Source organism: Mandrillus leucophaeus, unplaced genomic scaffold (assembly GCF_000951045.1).
Source record: "Mandrillus leucophaeus isolate KB7577 unplaced genomic scaffold, Mleu.le_1.0 Scaffold265, whole genome shotgun sequence".
NCBI lineage: Eukaryota > Metazoa > Chordata > Mammalia > Primates > Cercopithecidae > Mandrillus > Mandrillus leucophaeus.
Genome location: NW_012102754.1, coordinates 2,614,004 through 2,630,177, shown reverse-complemented (window position 1 = coordinate 2,630,177; position 16,174 = coordinate 2,614,004). Strand labels below are relative to the sequence as shown.

General features: G+C 45.3%; 1 pseudogene; it reads right to left on the bottom strand.

Annotated features, from left to right (window-relative positions):
- Nucleotides 1-12,496: 12,496 nt before the first annotated feature.
- Nucleotides 12,497-15,709, bottom strand: LOC105542677 (annotated as a pseudogene).
- Between the last annotated feature and the right edge of the window lie 465 nt (nucleotides 15,710-16,174).

Below are 16,174 nucleotides of genomic sequence, written 5' to 3'. Positions count from 1 at the left end.
TTTATTTATTTATTTATTTATTTATTTTTGAGATGGAGTTTTGGTCTTGTTGCCCATGCTGGAGTGCAGTGGTGCGATCTCGGCTTACTGCAACCTCCGCCTCCCGGGTTCAAGCGATTTTCCTGCGTCAGTCTCCCAAGTAGCTGGGATTACAGGCATGTGCCACCAAGCTCAGCTAATTTTGTATTTTTAGTAGAGACAGGGTTTCTCCATGTTGGTCAGGCTGGTCTTGAACCCTTGACGTCAGGTGATCAACCCACCTTGGCCTCCCAAAGTGCTGGGATTACAGGTGTGAGCCACCGTGCCCTGCCTGGAGTCTAGTTTCTTTATTCAACATGTGAGATTCATCCACATAGTTGTAATGTTTTATTGCTATGTAATATTCCCCAATACAATTTTGAAGCAAATTTCAGACATCATATCATTCAGTTTATAAATATTTCAGTAGGTAACTCTAAAAGATGAGGGGTCTACAAAGACCCTAAATTGTTATACCTGAAAGAAATCAGCACAACTGCTGTGGCACATTCTGGTTTTCAGTTTAATGGGGGTGTTGAAAGTTGTGGAATAGGCAGGAATAGGCAGAGGGGTTGGAGCCTGCTTGTGGCAGAGGAGTGAGGAGTGGGAGGAGGGAATTTATGAACGCTTAGTGGGGTTCTGGGGAAGGGCAAGGCACAGAGAATGAGGGAGGAGGGAGGATGCTGTCGCAGCACCTGGAGGTTGATTAATGTATGTGGAGTAAATGACAACATCAAACACCTTAAATGAAAAAATACCCTGTTTTCCACTGCTTTTGTCTTTTAGTCCTGGGTTTCCAGTCCCCTGAACTACGTATGTTAAGAAACATTTATAAGGAGTTATGTGTATTTATTATGCTTAAAGATTCAACTAGCCTGCCTTAAGGTACGTAATATCTCTCAACCGCAAATGCCTTTTCTTCTCTTTGTTTAAAATGCATCTTTATTCTTATACCCAATTTTTCTTTTTGTTGGTATTAGATTTTGACTAGAAGAGATTGGTCTCGTTCCCAGGTTACCATGAATATGCCTGCATATCATCTTTTTTGTTCATTAAAAACATTTTTTTTCCATTTTAGTTTTCTATTCCAAAAAAAAGTGTGTATTCACCCAACCCGCATGCAAATCAGTAACAGCACATTTCATGTTCTTGGTATATTTCCCTGTGCTTGCCTCTATTTCTGCTGCCCTCCTGCTGTTTTCCTGCCTGTGTGTTCTTTTATTCTGTTGATAGCTTTCATTTTGGTCTTCCCTTCGCATCTGGCCCTTCAAGCTGGGCTGCGGTTCCGCGCTGCAGTTGGGCCATTCAATGGTTGGACTCTGTCCAGCCCCTGCCAAATGCTGTCTCTTTCTGTAGCAGGAAGATGAGCTTAGGATATCTTTCTTATGGTGTCTTGAATGATGTGTTTTGCTTTGGGTGCAAAAGCCCATACCAACTTGAAATGCTGTCTATGCTCTGTATTTAATAATAAATATAATAGCAATAGTAATAATAATAGTAGAAACAGCCTTACACTTTTGGAGCCATTGTTGAGGACAGCCCTCCCCCTTGGCTGTTATTTTTCAATAATAGTCAAAAAGATCTATAGATTATATTACAAAATATCTTCATGAATGTTTTGTTATGCCAACATTTTTCCCTGTGCTGTTATGGATTGTGTCATAGTCCTCTCAATAGAAGTGAAAATTTAAAAATGAGAATTATTCTAGCTGAAGACCAGAATAAATATTCTTAAGAAAAAAAACTCTACTATAAGGGCAAGAGAGTAAGCCTTATTTTTATTGAAATATGGTTAGCAATGAAATGCACATCTTAAGAATTTGATGAGTCTTGAGAATTGTATACACTCATATACCATCACCAAAACAAGATCATAGATCATTTCCATCACCTCAGAATGCTCCCTCCTGTTCCTTCCAGTCAATACTCACCCCTCAGAGGTAGCCACTGTTCTGATATGTATCACCATACACAGGTTTTGCCTGTTCTTGAATATTGTATAAATGCAGTATGAGTGCTCTTATATCTGACTCTTTTTTTTTTTTTTTACTTATTACTATGTCTGTGAGATTCATTCATGCTGTTGTGTGTATCTATAGCCCATTCTGTTACTGCTGAGTAGTTTTCCATTATGTGTCATGTAATTTGTTCATCTGTTCACCTGTTGATGGGCATTTGAATTGTTTTCAGGTTTTGACTATTTTGAATAAAGTTGCTATGAACATCTGTGTGCAGGTCTTTATGTGGGTGTGGCAGAAGTCTCTAAAATGTCTTCCAGTGATCCCTGCCTCCTGTTGTTCTTGCCCCTGTGCAATCACCTCTCCTTGAGCGTGGGTGAGACTTGTGACTCCTTCTAACTAATAGAATATTGTAAAGGTGATGGAATGTCATTTCCATGATTCTGTTACATATGACTGTATCTTTCATCCCGTTAGCAGATGCTGTTGACTCTTTTGCTGGCTTCTATGAAATAAGCTTCCCTATGGAGACACCTACATGACAAGGAGCTAGGGGTGGCCTCCGATCAACAGCCGGTGAGAAATTGAGGCCCTCAGTTGAGAGTCTGCAGGAAACAGAATCCTGCCAACAACCGTATGAGCTTGGAAGTGGTTCCTTCCCTAGTTGAGCCTCTGATGAGACCTGAGCCCTGGCTGGCACCTTGATAGCAGTTTTATGAGAGGTGCTAATGAGGAGGACCCAGCTAAGCCAGACCCAGACTCCTGGCTCACGGAAATTGTGAGCTAATAAATGCAGCTTTTTAGAGCTGTTAAGTTTGTGGTAATGTTACACAGCAATAGGTTAAAACAGTGGGCATGCGTTTTTAACTATCTTGGATAAATATCTAAGAGTGGAATGACTGGATCATATAGTAAGTATACGTTTAACTTTTGAAGGAACTGCCAAACTCTTGTTCACGTAGGTGTATATTTTTATACTCCTACCAGCAGTATATGAGAGTTCCACTTGCTCCACATCCTCAACAACATTTTGTGTTGCCAGTCTTTTTGATTTTCCATTCCAATTGGCATGGAATTATCACATTGTGGTTTTTAATTTGCATTTACTTGATGACTAATGAGGAATAAACCTGTTTTAACCTGTTATGCAACCTGTTCAAAATTTGTTTTTCTTCCAAGAGAAATACAGCTTGTTTGTTAGCTTAAGTTTTTTTGGTCCTTGTTATTTGAGATACACAGATGAAAAGATAAGACTCTTGACTTAAAGAAACATAATGTAAGGAACACATCAACATATTGTTGTATGTAAAATATAAAATGGGGAATAGAAAACATGAGATATTTACTATATACCTAATATATAAAATGAAAAATGAAATGGAAAAATGAGTAAATTAGTATACTCATTGCTAAGTGAAATAACATGTACTACTATGCCTTAAGGTAGGTGTTTGTAAATTTCATTTTAAGATAAGGAATCTGAAGCTTACAGACAATTACCAGTTGAAATGGGTTAGGCTATGCTGCAGTAACAAACATCTCTCCATATTTCAGTGGTTTAAAACAACAAAGGCTTACTTCTTGCCCATATACATGTCCATCATGGGTTGGTCTGGAACTCTGTTCCGCATCTTTGTTGTTTTCATTGTAGAACTATGGCTAACAGAGTATGCACCACATTGCTGATACAGCAGCAAAAGGAAAAAAAAGCATAGCAAAGATTGCACAAACTCTAAAAGCTTCACCTAGTAGTGACATATTCACTTTACTCACTTTTGTGGACAAAGGACAAAGGACTCCAGTGGGGCAAGGAAATATAATTCCATCCTCTAGAGGTAAAGTAATTTACCCTAAAGGGCAGAATCTTGACTCAAGCCAGATCTTAAGATTCTAAACCTAATGCATTTCCTTCTACACTGTAGTTGTCCCAAATGATCCTTAAAATAATATTGTTTCATTTACTTACTGTTTCCATAGTTTTTTTTGTGCTATTTCTAAGGTTGAAATATTCCCTTATTCATTTTTCATCAAAATGAGCCAGATAACTCATGTAAAAAGAATTTATTTATTTAGCATGCCTGCTTATACACAGATGCGTATTTTCAATTTCTTCATTTCCAGTTCAGAAAGCTCTGTTGGTAATGAATTTTCATTAAAGTAGTACAAGATTGGAAAATAAAATAAGCTTCGACACATTTTCCAAAATAATCAACACAAACCCAATGTGAGAACCAGCCAATTATTACCTCCGGAATCAGCCCCAGATTACTAAAATGCAATTATACTCAGAAAAGTAACCCAGTGGGGGACCACATTTTTTTTTTCTCAGTCATTTTCACAGTAAATTTTCTCGGGGTCTAGTGGACACCTCTTCTACACTCTCCTCCTGATATCTGAACAACGCTGTAGGCTCACCCAGGACTTAAGAATACCAGAATTTGTTTCTCGCTCCGTTGGTTTCAAAGATACCAATTGGATACTAAATCAGATATGGTTAGATATGATCTGTAGATGGGTTTTATATAGCTCACAGTGTTTACAACTTTAAAAGATCAGCTGCTAATACTTAAAAATTGTGTATATAAGTTGGATTTGCAGCTTCTCTCGGAAAACTGAAAGAGCTGACAACCCTGGGCCTCATTTCTATGTGGTGATACTTGCCTGATGCTGAGTAACAGCTGGGCTTTAGGAGGGCCAGGTGCCACACAGATCCTCATAGTCCCCACCTGGGACCTCTTCGCTTAGCTGAGGCTTCCAACGAAGGTACACAGAAACTGAGGCATTTCTCAGCATCTCTCTCTTTCTGATTCTCTGCAGTTTTCCAAGCCCCAGCTGTCAGAAGCCCCCAATGCCTTGAGCTGCTCAGCAGGAGGTCTTCCCGAAGAGCTGCCTGTAGGGATAAGAATCAGATGCCAGAGCAGTAATGGCCAGTGAATTCAGCCTGGGGCGGTGCACAATTCCCTTGGTTCCTGTCAGGAATTTAAGGCAATTCCTGAGCTTCCCCTGACTTGGTTCCCCAACTTGCCTTTCTGCTTGGGCCCCTGTTACACTGACAGTCCACCCCTTGTTCATTCCTATGAAGTGTACAGATTCTCAGAGCTGGCTGCAAACCTTCTATTCCGTGATAGCCCTCTCCTGGTTTGGACCCTATGCTTCCTGCTCACCTGTAGCCTCTGCTTACAGCTCACCTGTAGCCTCCGCTTACAGGCTACCTCTTTCGACTGCCACAGCTCAGGGCTCTCAAGTGGGCATGGCATTGCATCAAGTTGTTATTGCCTTACATTTTGTTATTTATTTGCACAGGGTAAATATGTAGCAGGGGTTTTTTGTTTTTTTTTTTTTCTGAGGCAGAATCTTGCTCTGTTGCCCAGGCTGAAGTGCAGTGGTGTGATCTCAGTGTGCTGCAAGCTCTGCCTCCTGGCTTCACACCATTCTCCTACCTCAGCCTCCCGAATAGCTGGGACTACAGGTGCCCGCCACCACACCTGGCTAACTTTTTGTTACTTTTTTTAGTAGAGACGGGGTTTCACTGTGTTAGCCAGGATGGTCTCAATCTCCTGACCTCGTGATCCACCCACCTCGGCCTCCCAAATGCTGGGATTACAGGTGTGAGCCACTGCGCCTGACCAGGTTTTTTTTTTTAAAGTAACAGTATTGGGTGTGTTGTATATCTACATATAAAAAAGTCTGTCTTTATCTCTGCCTCACACATACACCAAAATCAATTCCAGGTGAATTGCAGATCTAAAACAAGTAGGACTATGAAAGAATACATAGGAGGAATCTTCAGGATCCTGTAGTACCGCTTGTTAATTTAGTTCACTTTTTAAGTCATTCCACACAAAGTAGGATTGAGAGCCTACCATATACTGGGCTTCGTGCTGGGCAGCAGTGATACAAGAGTGAACAAGACACACTCCTTGCCCTCAAAGAGGACGCAGTTTAGTTGGGGAAAGACACAAGCAGCAAATGTGTACAACAAAGTGTGATGAACCCCCTAACAGTATATTAAGGGAGTCCAGAGGTAAGGTGAGGCACGGTAAGGCTTTCACCCTAACTTACCTTAGTGCATGAGGGAGGAGTTACCCAGGAGGAGTGGGGATAAAGGCATGTCTGGTAGAGAAACCAGCACGTGCAAAGGCAAGGAAGAACAGGGCACACGGATTGCTACCCATTTCTTAAAAATGTGTGGAAACTCTCTTGGATTATGTGCTGGCTTCTTGCTGAGAAGTATCGTGTGTCAGTTTAGCATGTATGCCACAACATGTGATGTCAATGATGGGCATTGCTATCCCAGTTTTAATGATGGGACAGATGGATTTGGGGCACTTGGATGACTTATCCAAGTCCATCTAGTTCTCTAGTGGAGATGGTGGAATTATAACTCAGGTCTTTGGATCCCTACTTTTGTATTCTTTCCATTATGCCATGTGGCTGCTAGTTCAGCCCAAATCACACCTTTGGAACATCACAGAGCCGAGGGCTTTAAGGGAAGTAGGAAGGATGCTCACACAATCTCTGGCTAGGTTTACAATTGGCCAGGTTAATGCCTTCAGGCATTATATAAAGCTAAGGGACTAGCAAAGGGAAGGTTATATGAACATGGTCACAAAGGGTCCGGGTCACAGATGTGCTGAGTCCAAAGTGTCTGTTTTACACTAAATGACTCTAAATGGAGGGGGTGGTCCTGAAAGAAAATGCGCACTTGGACGCCATGCCTAACATCTGCCACTAGGTGGAGCTCAGATGCAGGCATAAGCCAACAGTTACAGGGTTTGGCAGAGGCTGCATTAGCACAGAGGGTAGGTGATTGTGCTCATATATCTAACAGATACCAGGGTGGAGGCAGGAGGCCCTGGACACAAGCAGGATGACAATTCCACTTGCAGGTCTGCTGAGATCTGCCTAGGTCCACTTGCAAATCCTGGGCTGAATGTCATCGTTGGCTGCATGAGGTCTCTGTGCCCTGAAACCATCAGGGAAGCTGGAATTAGGTGCCTGGGATCTCACCTTTGCTCTGCCTGCATGTATCTGTGGGGGTACACAAACAGCTGTATTTGGACTTTGAAATGATTATGGTACCCCACCTTTTCCCCACACGTGTAAAACACAACACTGGCCCTACAAGACCCCAAAACGTGCATGATGCCAACTGGCAAGGAAGCGTCTTTCTAAATTTCCTTGTGGCAAAATTCTGCTTGGGCTCATCAGACCTATTCTCTTTTTCTCCTTTCCTGGTGCCCTGTTTTGATATCCATTGGGAAATCCATGTGAATGACTAGCAAATCTCTTGTCATTTCATAGCGTCAGTGTTTTCATGTTGTGATGTGGGGACAGCTTGTGCCTTGTAGGGCTGCTGTGAGCAACACATGTAGGAACAGAACCAAGAGGGCTTTGCAAACTGTGAAGTGCTCTATATGCTTATTGTGGCTCCACTGATGGTGCCAAGTCCTCTGTTATGCTATGTATGACTCCTCCTCCTCCTAGACAGCATTTTTCGTGTGCGAGGCGTGGTTCTAAGTATTTTGTCATTCAGAAATCTTCCCATATCCTGTAAGGCAGGTGCTTCTATATCCCTTGCAGGCTAGTTTGTGGCAAAGGAGGCTTAAAATGCAGGTTCGTGGCTTCAAACTTTGAAATCAGGGGCCTCACTACTATCCCCAGATGGCCTCTCCTGCTCAAAGACACGTTGCTGCAATGGAAATCCATGTGCCTTCCTTTCCACATTTTCATTTGTTACCAGATGGAGGCTTAAAAGTAGTTCTCCCTGTGGTTCTCACCTCCCTTTGTATTCGCCTCCAGCCTCAAGGCCCTTGCTTGGGCCCAGCTGTTCTCCACACCCCATCTACTTCTCTCTTCTGGGATGGAGCAGTGGACATGAGGAAGATTGAGGGGAGCTGGGAGAGCAGAATGGGAGAGCCCTGCTTTCTGTGTGTCCTGCTGCAGGGAGGGTGGGAGTTGCCTTTGCAGGGAGGAGGAAAAAGTAGGGGGTCCCTCCACTCCCAAGCACCATTAGCCTTCTGTTAGGCATCGGGACACCTCCAGGGTATAGTTGCCATTGATCCATTTGGGTGCTGTTGGTTGAAGTCACACTGGACATGGTGAATTAGAAAATGCAAGACACTTTTCTTCATGGTAGCAGCCTTCTCATTGCCTGAGGGCCATCACCTCCGACCTTGGGCCAGTAAGGCAACTCATGATGCACCCTCCCTCCCTTCTCCTGTCAAAGGGCCAAAGGGTGTTCAGGAGCCTCCCAGGTCACAGAGCTTCATCCAGGAGCCAGGCAGGGAACAGACGGCATTGGACCTGGGGCTTTTTCGTTTTTTATGATTTCAGGAAGGAATGCCTGTTTTTACAAGGTTCATGGTTAGTGCTCAAATTCTAAATTGATGAGAATAGTGAGGGGGGCTGTGCAAAGGGGGAGGGGCAGGAGGTGTGTTTTATAAATGTACCAAGCTATAGCACCAGCACCGAATGAAAAGAAGGCAGCCAGCTAGACAGAAAGGGCATTGGTTGTTAAGGTCCCCTTTGGTCCTAAGATCTGGGATTCAAAGACTGGATCTTATTCATTTGTTTTCACTGAGGTGTAAATGACTGATGCACTGTTCTGCTGTCTTTGTGGTTTACTCAAGAATGATAGACAAACGTGTCTGAGCCAGATTCTCCAGGCAGCCGTTTCAGGGGGAAACAAAAGGAGATGCACCTCTGTGAGGAGCCCTCCTGTAGCTACAGGAATAACCTCCACCAACGCTTCCAGGAGGAGGAAGCTCTAGTGGGTCAGAAAGGCCAGGGTGTTCCTGGAGCCATAGCTCAGTGACACCTCCTTGGGTCTGTCACCCCATCCCTGGGCCCCATAGGCACCTCTGGCCAAATCACACTGGAATGATACAGTTGGCTCCTTTCCCTGGCTACCCTCGGGAGGGAGTGGGGCCAGAGGGAACTTCTCCTTCCAGAACAAACCCAAAGGCAAATATTTAGTCCTGTAGACAGGTCTCAAGTCCCAGTTTCCAATGCAGCAAGTGTGGGTCCCTGAAGACGGGGTGGTCATGTGCAGATGAAAAGCAATTAGGGAATCAGCCACATCTTTGCTGAGTGTGTTACACCTGACTCTATGTGGGAAGACAGGACAGTAGTGAACAACTGCGTGGGGAAGTAAACGTCATAGGAATGCACAGGTGGGGGTGAGGTGGGAGCTCAGGGCAGGGGCCTGCAGGAGAGGGAGGAAGTTGCAAGAGTTGTCTGACAAGTCCGAGTCAGCCACGTGAGGAAGGGGTAGAAGATTTTCCAGGCAGGGGAGCAACTTGTGCAAAAGCACAGAGGTGGGGCCGGGCGGTGGCTCCTGCCTATTATCTCAGAACTTTGGCAGACTGAGGTGGATGGATCACCTGAGGTCAGGAGCTCAAGACCAGCCTGACCAATATGTTGAAACCCGTCTCTACTAAAAATACAAAAATTAGCCGGGCGTGGTGGCACATGCCTGTAATCCCAGCTACTTGGGTGACTGAGGCAGGAGAATCTCTTGAACCTGGGAGGTGGAGGTTGCAGTGAGCTGAGGTTGCAGTGAGCTGAGGTTGCACCACTGCACTCCAGCCTGGGCGACAGAATGAGACTGTCTTAAAAACAAAAAACGAACCAAAAAAACCCCACAGGTGGAAGACAGCAAAGCAGCTTTGCCTTGCTGGGGAAGGAGCTGTTTGGGAGATGAGGTCAGAGAGTTAAGTGGGCCACTTAGGAGGGTTCAGAAAAGGAAGGAAAACCCAAAGGTACACTACAGAGTCTTAAACTAACAACACTGGCAGAAAACCAAACGCCCTCAGGAGTGTCTGGTCTTGTTCCCGTGACAGCCAGGACTAGGCAGGGCAGAGGGCCCAGAGCAGCGCTGGCCTTGCCTGGAGCAGCAAGGCTGGAGGTCCTTCACACTAGATTAAACGCAGATCACGTGGAAGGCCCTTGCATGCCCAGCCCCCTCTGAAGGTCACTGATCCTGAGTGTCTGACACTGATTTGTAGCTGCAGCCAAATGGGAAGTGCCTGGTCAGAGGTTATGTTGGCATGGTGTTTACAGAGTCAGTCCCTGTGTGAGGAGACACAACCCAAAATGGCCAGGGTTGGTGGAGAAAGGCAGGGCCATCAAGAGATTCCAGAGGCCAGAGTGTGGTCAGGATGTTTCTCGTTCTACAAATTCCCCTGAGCCCCGGCTCAGGGCCTGGTACTCTGCAGGGGCCTGGGATCAAGAAGCCTCCCCTAACTGCCCAGCAGGGGTAAAGACCCCTAATCCAGGACCACACCCAGTATGAGGGATGGAAAGATCCCTCCCGCCACCCTACTCCCAGCCTGGTCCTGTGGGCCTGGTGGGCCGGGTGTCTTCTGGGCTGGTATGGTCCAGTTTGGGTACTGGAGCTGCAGTTCTATCATTCCATCTTCCCTGAGGTGAGGATCTTGGTGTTGATGGCCAACCGCACATAGGGCCATGGAAGGGGCACCGGTGTCAAATACCAAAACTGGAAAAGCCAGTTGCATCCAATGGGTAAGTCTCTCAACTTTTCAATTTTTCAACTGTGAAAAGGATTGATGTCTCTACCTTGCAGGGTTAATGGTTGAACGAGACAATATGGGTAACGCTGAGGCCCAGGCTCAGCTCAGTCTTCCAGCCATGGCCTGGCACCTTGTGGAGGAGCATTCTCCTGCCCCCTGAGCTGGATGGACGGAAAAAGTCTCACAGATGAGCAGAGGCCTGGCTGAGCCAGCTTGCTTTCTGGCCAGCCTGAGGCTTATGGCCTGCAGGGGGCAGCAGCGGGACGCACCGCCTAGGCCTGGGCGCTCCTGGCCTGGCTGCTCGGCTCTCTCTGCAGAGTCTGGGATGGAAAGTTCTCCTTTGCGCAGTGAATGCAGCTTGGGTCGATTTGTTTTTAAATGGGTAATGTTTGCGGTTCTTTTATGCAAGCCCTTCACATCTGGCATTCAAAGAAAATAATCAGTCTAGACTATCAGACCCGATAGCAGCTTGTATGAAATTTGGGCCCGACTTTGCAGTAAAAGTGCCTCCCTGCTCCACGCAGGCGCTCCCTCCCTCTCCCTCCTTCTCTTCTTGTGACCTTTTATCTCAGCGGGAGCCCTGACTAGAAAGAGGGTTCTGGAAATGTGGTGTGTTTCTCATTAAGTTTCTGCAGCATAAAAGTCACGTGATGCAAAGCTTTTTTTTTCCTGTCTCCTTTCTTTCCCGTACGTATCTACAATAACTCCTGCTGCTTAGGTTCCATTTAATTTGAGATGATTGAAGACTGAAATCTTGTTGATACAAATATTTAAAAAAATCTGTTTCTAGGGTGCTGGTGGTATGTTTGGTTCATGTTTCCTTGGCAGTGAGGTGGTCAAACAATTCCAAATAGAATCGGTCCTCTTCTAGGGACCAAACAGGCTCTTTTCTTTTCTCTTTGCACATCTGTAAATTTCTTTCTTTAAAACTTGAGCCTCTGACTTGGGAGATTTTCATGCTGGGTGGGCCCAGACTTCTGAGGGGGCCCAAAGGAACCTTGTGGGGCTGTGAGGAGTCTCAAAGCACTAGGAGGGCCACTGCCGTGAACAGCTGCTCCCTTCCCTGCATCTGCTGAGAGGCTCTCATCTGAGCCCAGTGGTCTGTGGCAACAAATGGAGATAGACAGAGAGCAAGAGAGAGCGAGAGGTAAAGAGAGAGAGAGAGAGAGAGAGAGAGAGAGACAGCACCATAGGTCCTTTATCTTCTCCTGGGACCAGAGGCTGCAAGTCCTAGACTACCTCTTTCAGTATAAAGCCACAGGTTACAGTTTGTGCAGCTGATATCTTAAAATAGGTACCCAACTTCATACCTAAAGCACAGTTTTATGAGAGCATGAGTTGAGTCACACTTGTGCAAGTGAGCTTTACACTCACAATGTTGATGTAGACCATAGGTCCCTCCCTACCCACTGCTCTACAATGCTCGGGCACTGGCCTCCTCTTCCCTTGGGCCCCTCACCATGGAGTCCTGGAGTTCAGGGGTCAGTATCATCACTACCTCATAGCCGTTGAGGGGCGGACTTGCCCATTGGGAGGCAGATCCTCAGGTGGGAATGCTGATGGCTGTCTCAATACCTGGCTTTTTGCTGACTTTTGTCCTTCCCTTCCCCTCCTGCAGCACCATTTCACCCTCTATTACCAACATTCATAGAAGCCTTTACGATTCAGCCCCACCCACTTAAGCTTTAGTTCTGAACAACAGAAGAGAAACGAGGAGTAGGGGTATCCATTTCTAGTCTGACTGCCATGAACTCCCTGGGAGACCTTGGGGAGTCCCATCCACCATCTGCACTTGTCCTTGTCTTCACAATCTGGGGTGGATTTGAAGTTTGCTTAACTCCCTTCCAGGTCAAAGAGTTTGTGGTAGGGGTCAGGAAACGATTGCCTAGAGAGGTCTGCTTTTCTTTCCTCCTTTTTCTTTTTTAGCAGCTTAGTCAATAAATTTATTGTCTTTATCTGAAAAATTCTCATAGAAAATTGTTCGGTTTAGCTCTCAGCAGCCTGTTCTTGAGCTCTGACGAAGCTTGCCTTCTTTTGAGCTACCCAGTGTTTCTTATCTGGGCAAGTGATGTTTTGGAATGATTCTACCTTTTCTCTTTAGCTTCTTTCTTGGGATTCTTCTCATAGCCTGGATTCTCTCATATAGCAACATGGGCTTTCTTATACATCTCCTCCATCATGTATGGAGTTATGCTGTTCTTTATGTATTGAGAAAATTGTTTCTTGTAAGATCTTCAGCTTCTTCCATTAGGTAATGCATGTAATCTGCAACATTCTAACCCATGATGTGCTTCCCGTGTACTTCTGCATTAAATGCCTTGCTTTCAGAATCATAACCGGAGAATCTGTTATTGTGTACTATGAGAGATGGAGAGGCCTCCATTCACAGCCCCCTACAGGGCCCCCAACACTTTATTACCAGTGGTGGTTCTGGCAAGACCTGCCTTCAAATAGCAGGTAAAAACACCCAGCTGACCATCAATGTTTTCCATATTGTATTCATCTCTGGTCACCTCAACTTGGCCTTCATAAGTCTTGTCCATGCCAGACTTACTGAGAAGCCTGCGGGCCAGCAGCAAGCCAGTACAATATGCTGTAGCATAATGTGTCAGGCCAACCTTCACACCATATTTTGGCAGTTCACATGCTTAAGCTGTGCAGACTATCATATCCCCTTCTATACAGGCATAAGCAATCTGACAAATGATATCTCTATTTGTCACCAAACTATCATCCTGTATTTGGGTGTGTTGTACTTATTTTGATACAGTATCACCAAGCGTTTCCAAGTATAATCATCGGTTTTACCCTCCTATCATTTTCTAAATTTCACTTGGTTTCTCTTAAAATAGGCCTTGTTCTTTGACAACTTTAGCAAACCCCATCCTGTAGAACAGAGACCCATGATCACAGCTCAACACACACCTGCAGGCCTCAGAGGTCTACTTTTCTAAATAAAGTTTTATTGGAACCCAGTCACATTCATTCATCAGGTCTGTGACTGCTTTTGCACTACAACGCAGAATTGAGTAGTTACCACAGAGACCATGTGCCCTGCAAAGCCTAAGATATTTACCACCCGGCCCTTTACAGGAAAAGTTTGCCAACATCTGGTCTATGGCTTCAATTTTATTTCATCTTCCATAGGGTGAGGCAGACTTGTCCTCAGAGCCACAGGAATTTTGTTTCGTGGAACAAGATCTTGGTGACTTGAATAAAACTGAGGAGGCTGTGACAGGATCCAAGCCATAGAGCAGGTGAAGGAATCTGTATTAGCTAGGGCTGCCATATAAAATTCATTGACTGGATGGCTTAAACAACAGACATTTATTTCTCACAACTATGGAGGCCGAAAGCCCATGATCAAGGTACTGGCAAGGGAGGTTTCATCCTGTAGCCTTTTCTCTTGGCTTGTAGGTGGACACCATCTTGCTGTGTCCTTCCTCACATGGCCTCTTCTTTGTGCATGGAGAGAGAGAGAAAGAGAGAGAGAGAAAACACAGGCCAGCATGTGAGCTGCTGGTGTCTTTTCTTATAAGGACACTAATCTTATTGGATCGGGGTCCCTTCCTTGTGACCCCACCTGGCCTTAATTACTTCCTTATGGGCTCTGTCTCAAAATAGAATCACATTGAGGGATTAGGGCTTTAACATATACATTTTTGGGGAACACAATTTAATTCATAATAGAACTCTAATCTTTTTCTCATGAGACTTTCTAATTATGCTGACCTGACAGATGGGAAACTATGTCAGTGGAGGTCAGATGTTTGCTCTGTGTCTTCCTGAGAGGAAGACTTATGAGAAAGCAATGCGTTGAGGAAGTGCTCCCTGGGAGATTGGTAAGGGAGTCGAGGCAGGGCAGGGGGAGAGATAGAGTGAAGTCCTGCAGGGGTAACTTCCTCCTGATCCTTCAGGGGAGCTCTGAAGTGTAAGTTACATCTCTGAGTCTGACGGGCCTGCATCTGTCAATCACTGCCCCAGGGCTGCCTTGGGGGGATGTTGGCTCCCAGGCATTTCCAGTCTCTGCAGGTGTGGGCAAACTAGGTCTAGCCGCCTGAGGACAGTCCTCTAACGGGAGTTGCAGGTGCGGCGGCAGAAACAAGATCACACAGAGGCCAGGAGAGCAACGCACAGCAACTGTAAAAGGAATTGGAGGGTGACTGGGCAGAGTGTTGACTGTATTGCCACATCCCACAGAGAGAAGTCAATGACAAAGGGTATATCGAAGACTGTCTAGCCCTATTCTGGTAAAACAAAATTTGGTACATCTGTGAGAAGGTTCTGTGTTCGAAAGTTGTCTGAAGAAGGGACTAGACCTTTTGTATTCTTGCATTCCCAAACCTGGCACACAGTAGGTGCTCAGTTAGGCTTGAAGACTGCTGGTAGAGTGGGTGACTGAACACCTGCAGGGGGCTGGAGTGATGGATAGCATGCTAGGATCAGGTTTTAGAGAGCTAGCCTCTGTCCTGGGCTTTTCACAGCTTGGGAACCCACTCCGGTCCTGACAGTCCAGGAACGGGGGAAGTTTGGCCATTTGACTCCATCTAAGGACTTTGCTGTGTTTGGATCTCGAAGACTTTCCTCCCAACACAGGGGAATAGCCTTTTGGTGGAGGACAGTGGAGTGGGTGGGAACAGATGGCTTGCATGTAGCATAGGTGGAATTTTATATCTACCTTGATTTTATACACATCTTAGAACAAATTGAATGCTGGTGGCTGATTTCATGCGTTTTTATGAGTTTTGTCACATCACCTAAACCTTTTTTTTCCCTTTGGGAGAATTGAGCTGAAAAACTATTAGAAATAATGAGAGTTCAGTAAGGCAGCAAGTTACACAATAAATGTACAAAAATCAATAGCTTTCCTATTTCCAACAGTAACCACTTAGAAAAAATAATGGAAAAGAAAGATCTCATTCACAATAGAAACAAAAGATATTTATCACTTTGCAGCAAACTTATAGGAGACGACACATGTACTGCACTTCCTCCCTCTGTCCCAGGCATCCTTCTCTGGTGGGAGAGAGAGAATTGTTATGGCTACAGCTTGGATTCCTGGTCCCTGCCCCTCAGACTTTTGCCATAGGAGGATTGGGGGCCAGTGTTTCCCTGGGTCCCTTGGCAGGAGGTTTCTGCCTCTTCTGAGGCGTGTTGAAGATATGAGCTCTGGGCAGCTACCAAGAGCCTTCTGAGCATGCTGGTAGCCCACTGTGGTTACTGTAGGTGGTTACCCTAGCTTAGAGCAGTGACTGGGTCACAGGACATTAAATGGAGCAGGGAGCTATAAAGGTGATGCTGGTTTCCTGGAGTACCCACTGACTCTGGAAAGCTTCAGGGTTGGCTGCTTCTACCAGTCTAGGGGGTCTCACTGATGATCCAGCTGTCTGTGACCAGTGTGGGTGCAGGGCACAAAAGATATTGGTGGAGGTTTTTCCTGTACCACGATGGTGTCGTGTCTGGGATGGGAGTAGATTTAGGAAGCAATCCAGGGATATTTTATCCCAGAAACATTCTAGGGTTAAATCAGATGACCTCTAATTGAGTGGAAGTTTTACATATATTAATATTAATCAGGATGCTTTTCCTTTGAAAATGGCAGAAAGCCTAGTTTAGCCTTCCATGTCCTACAAAAAAACCCCAAACCATACAAAGCAAGCATAT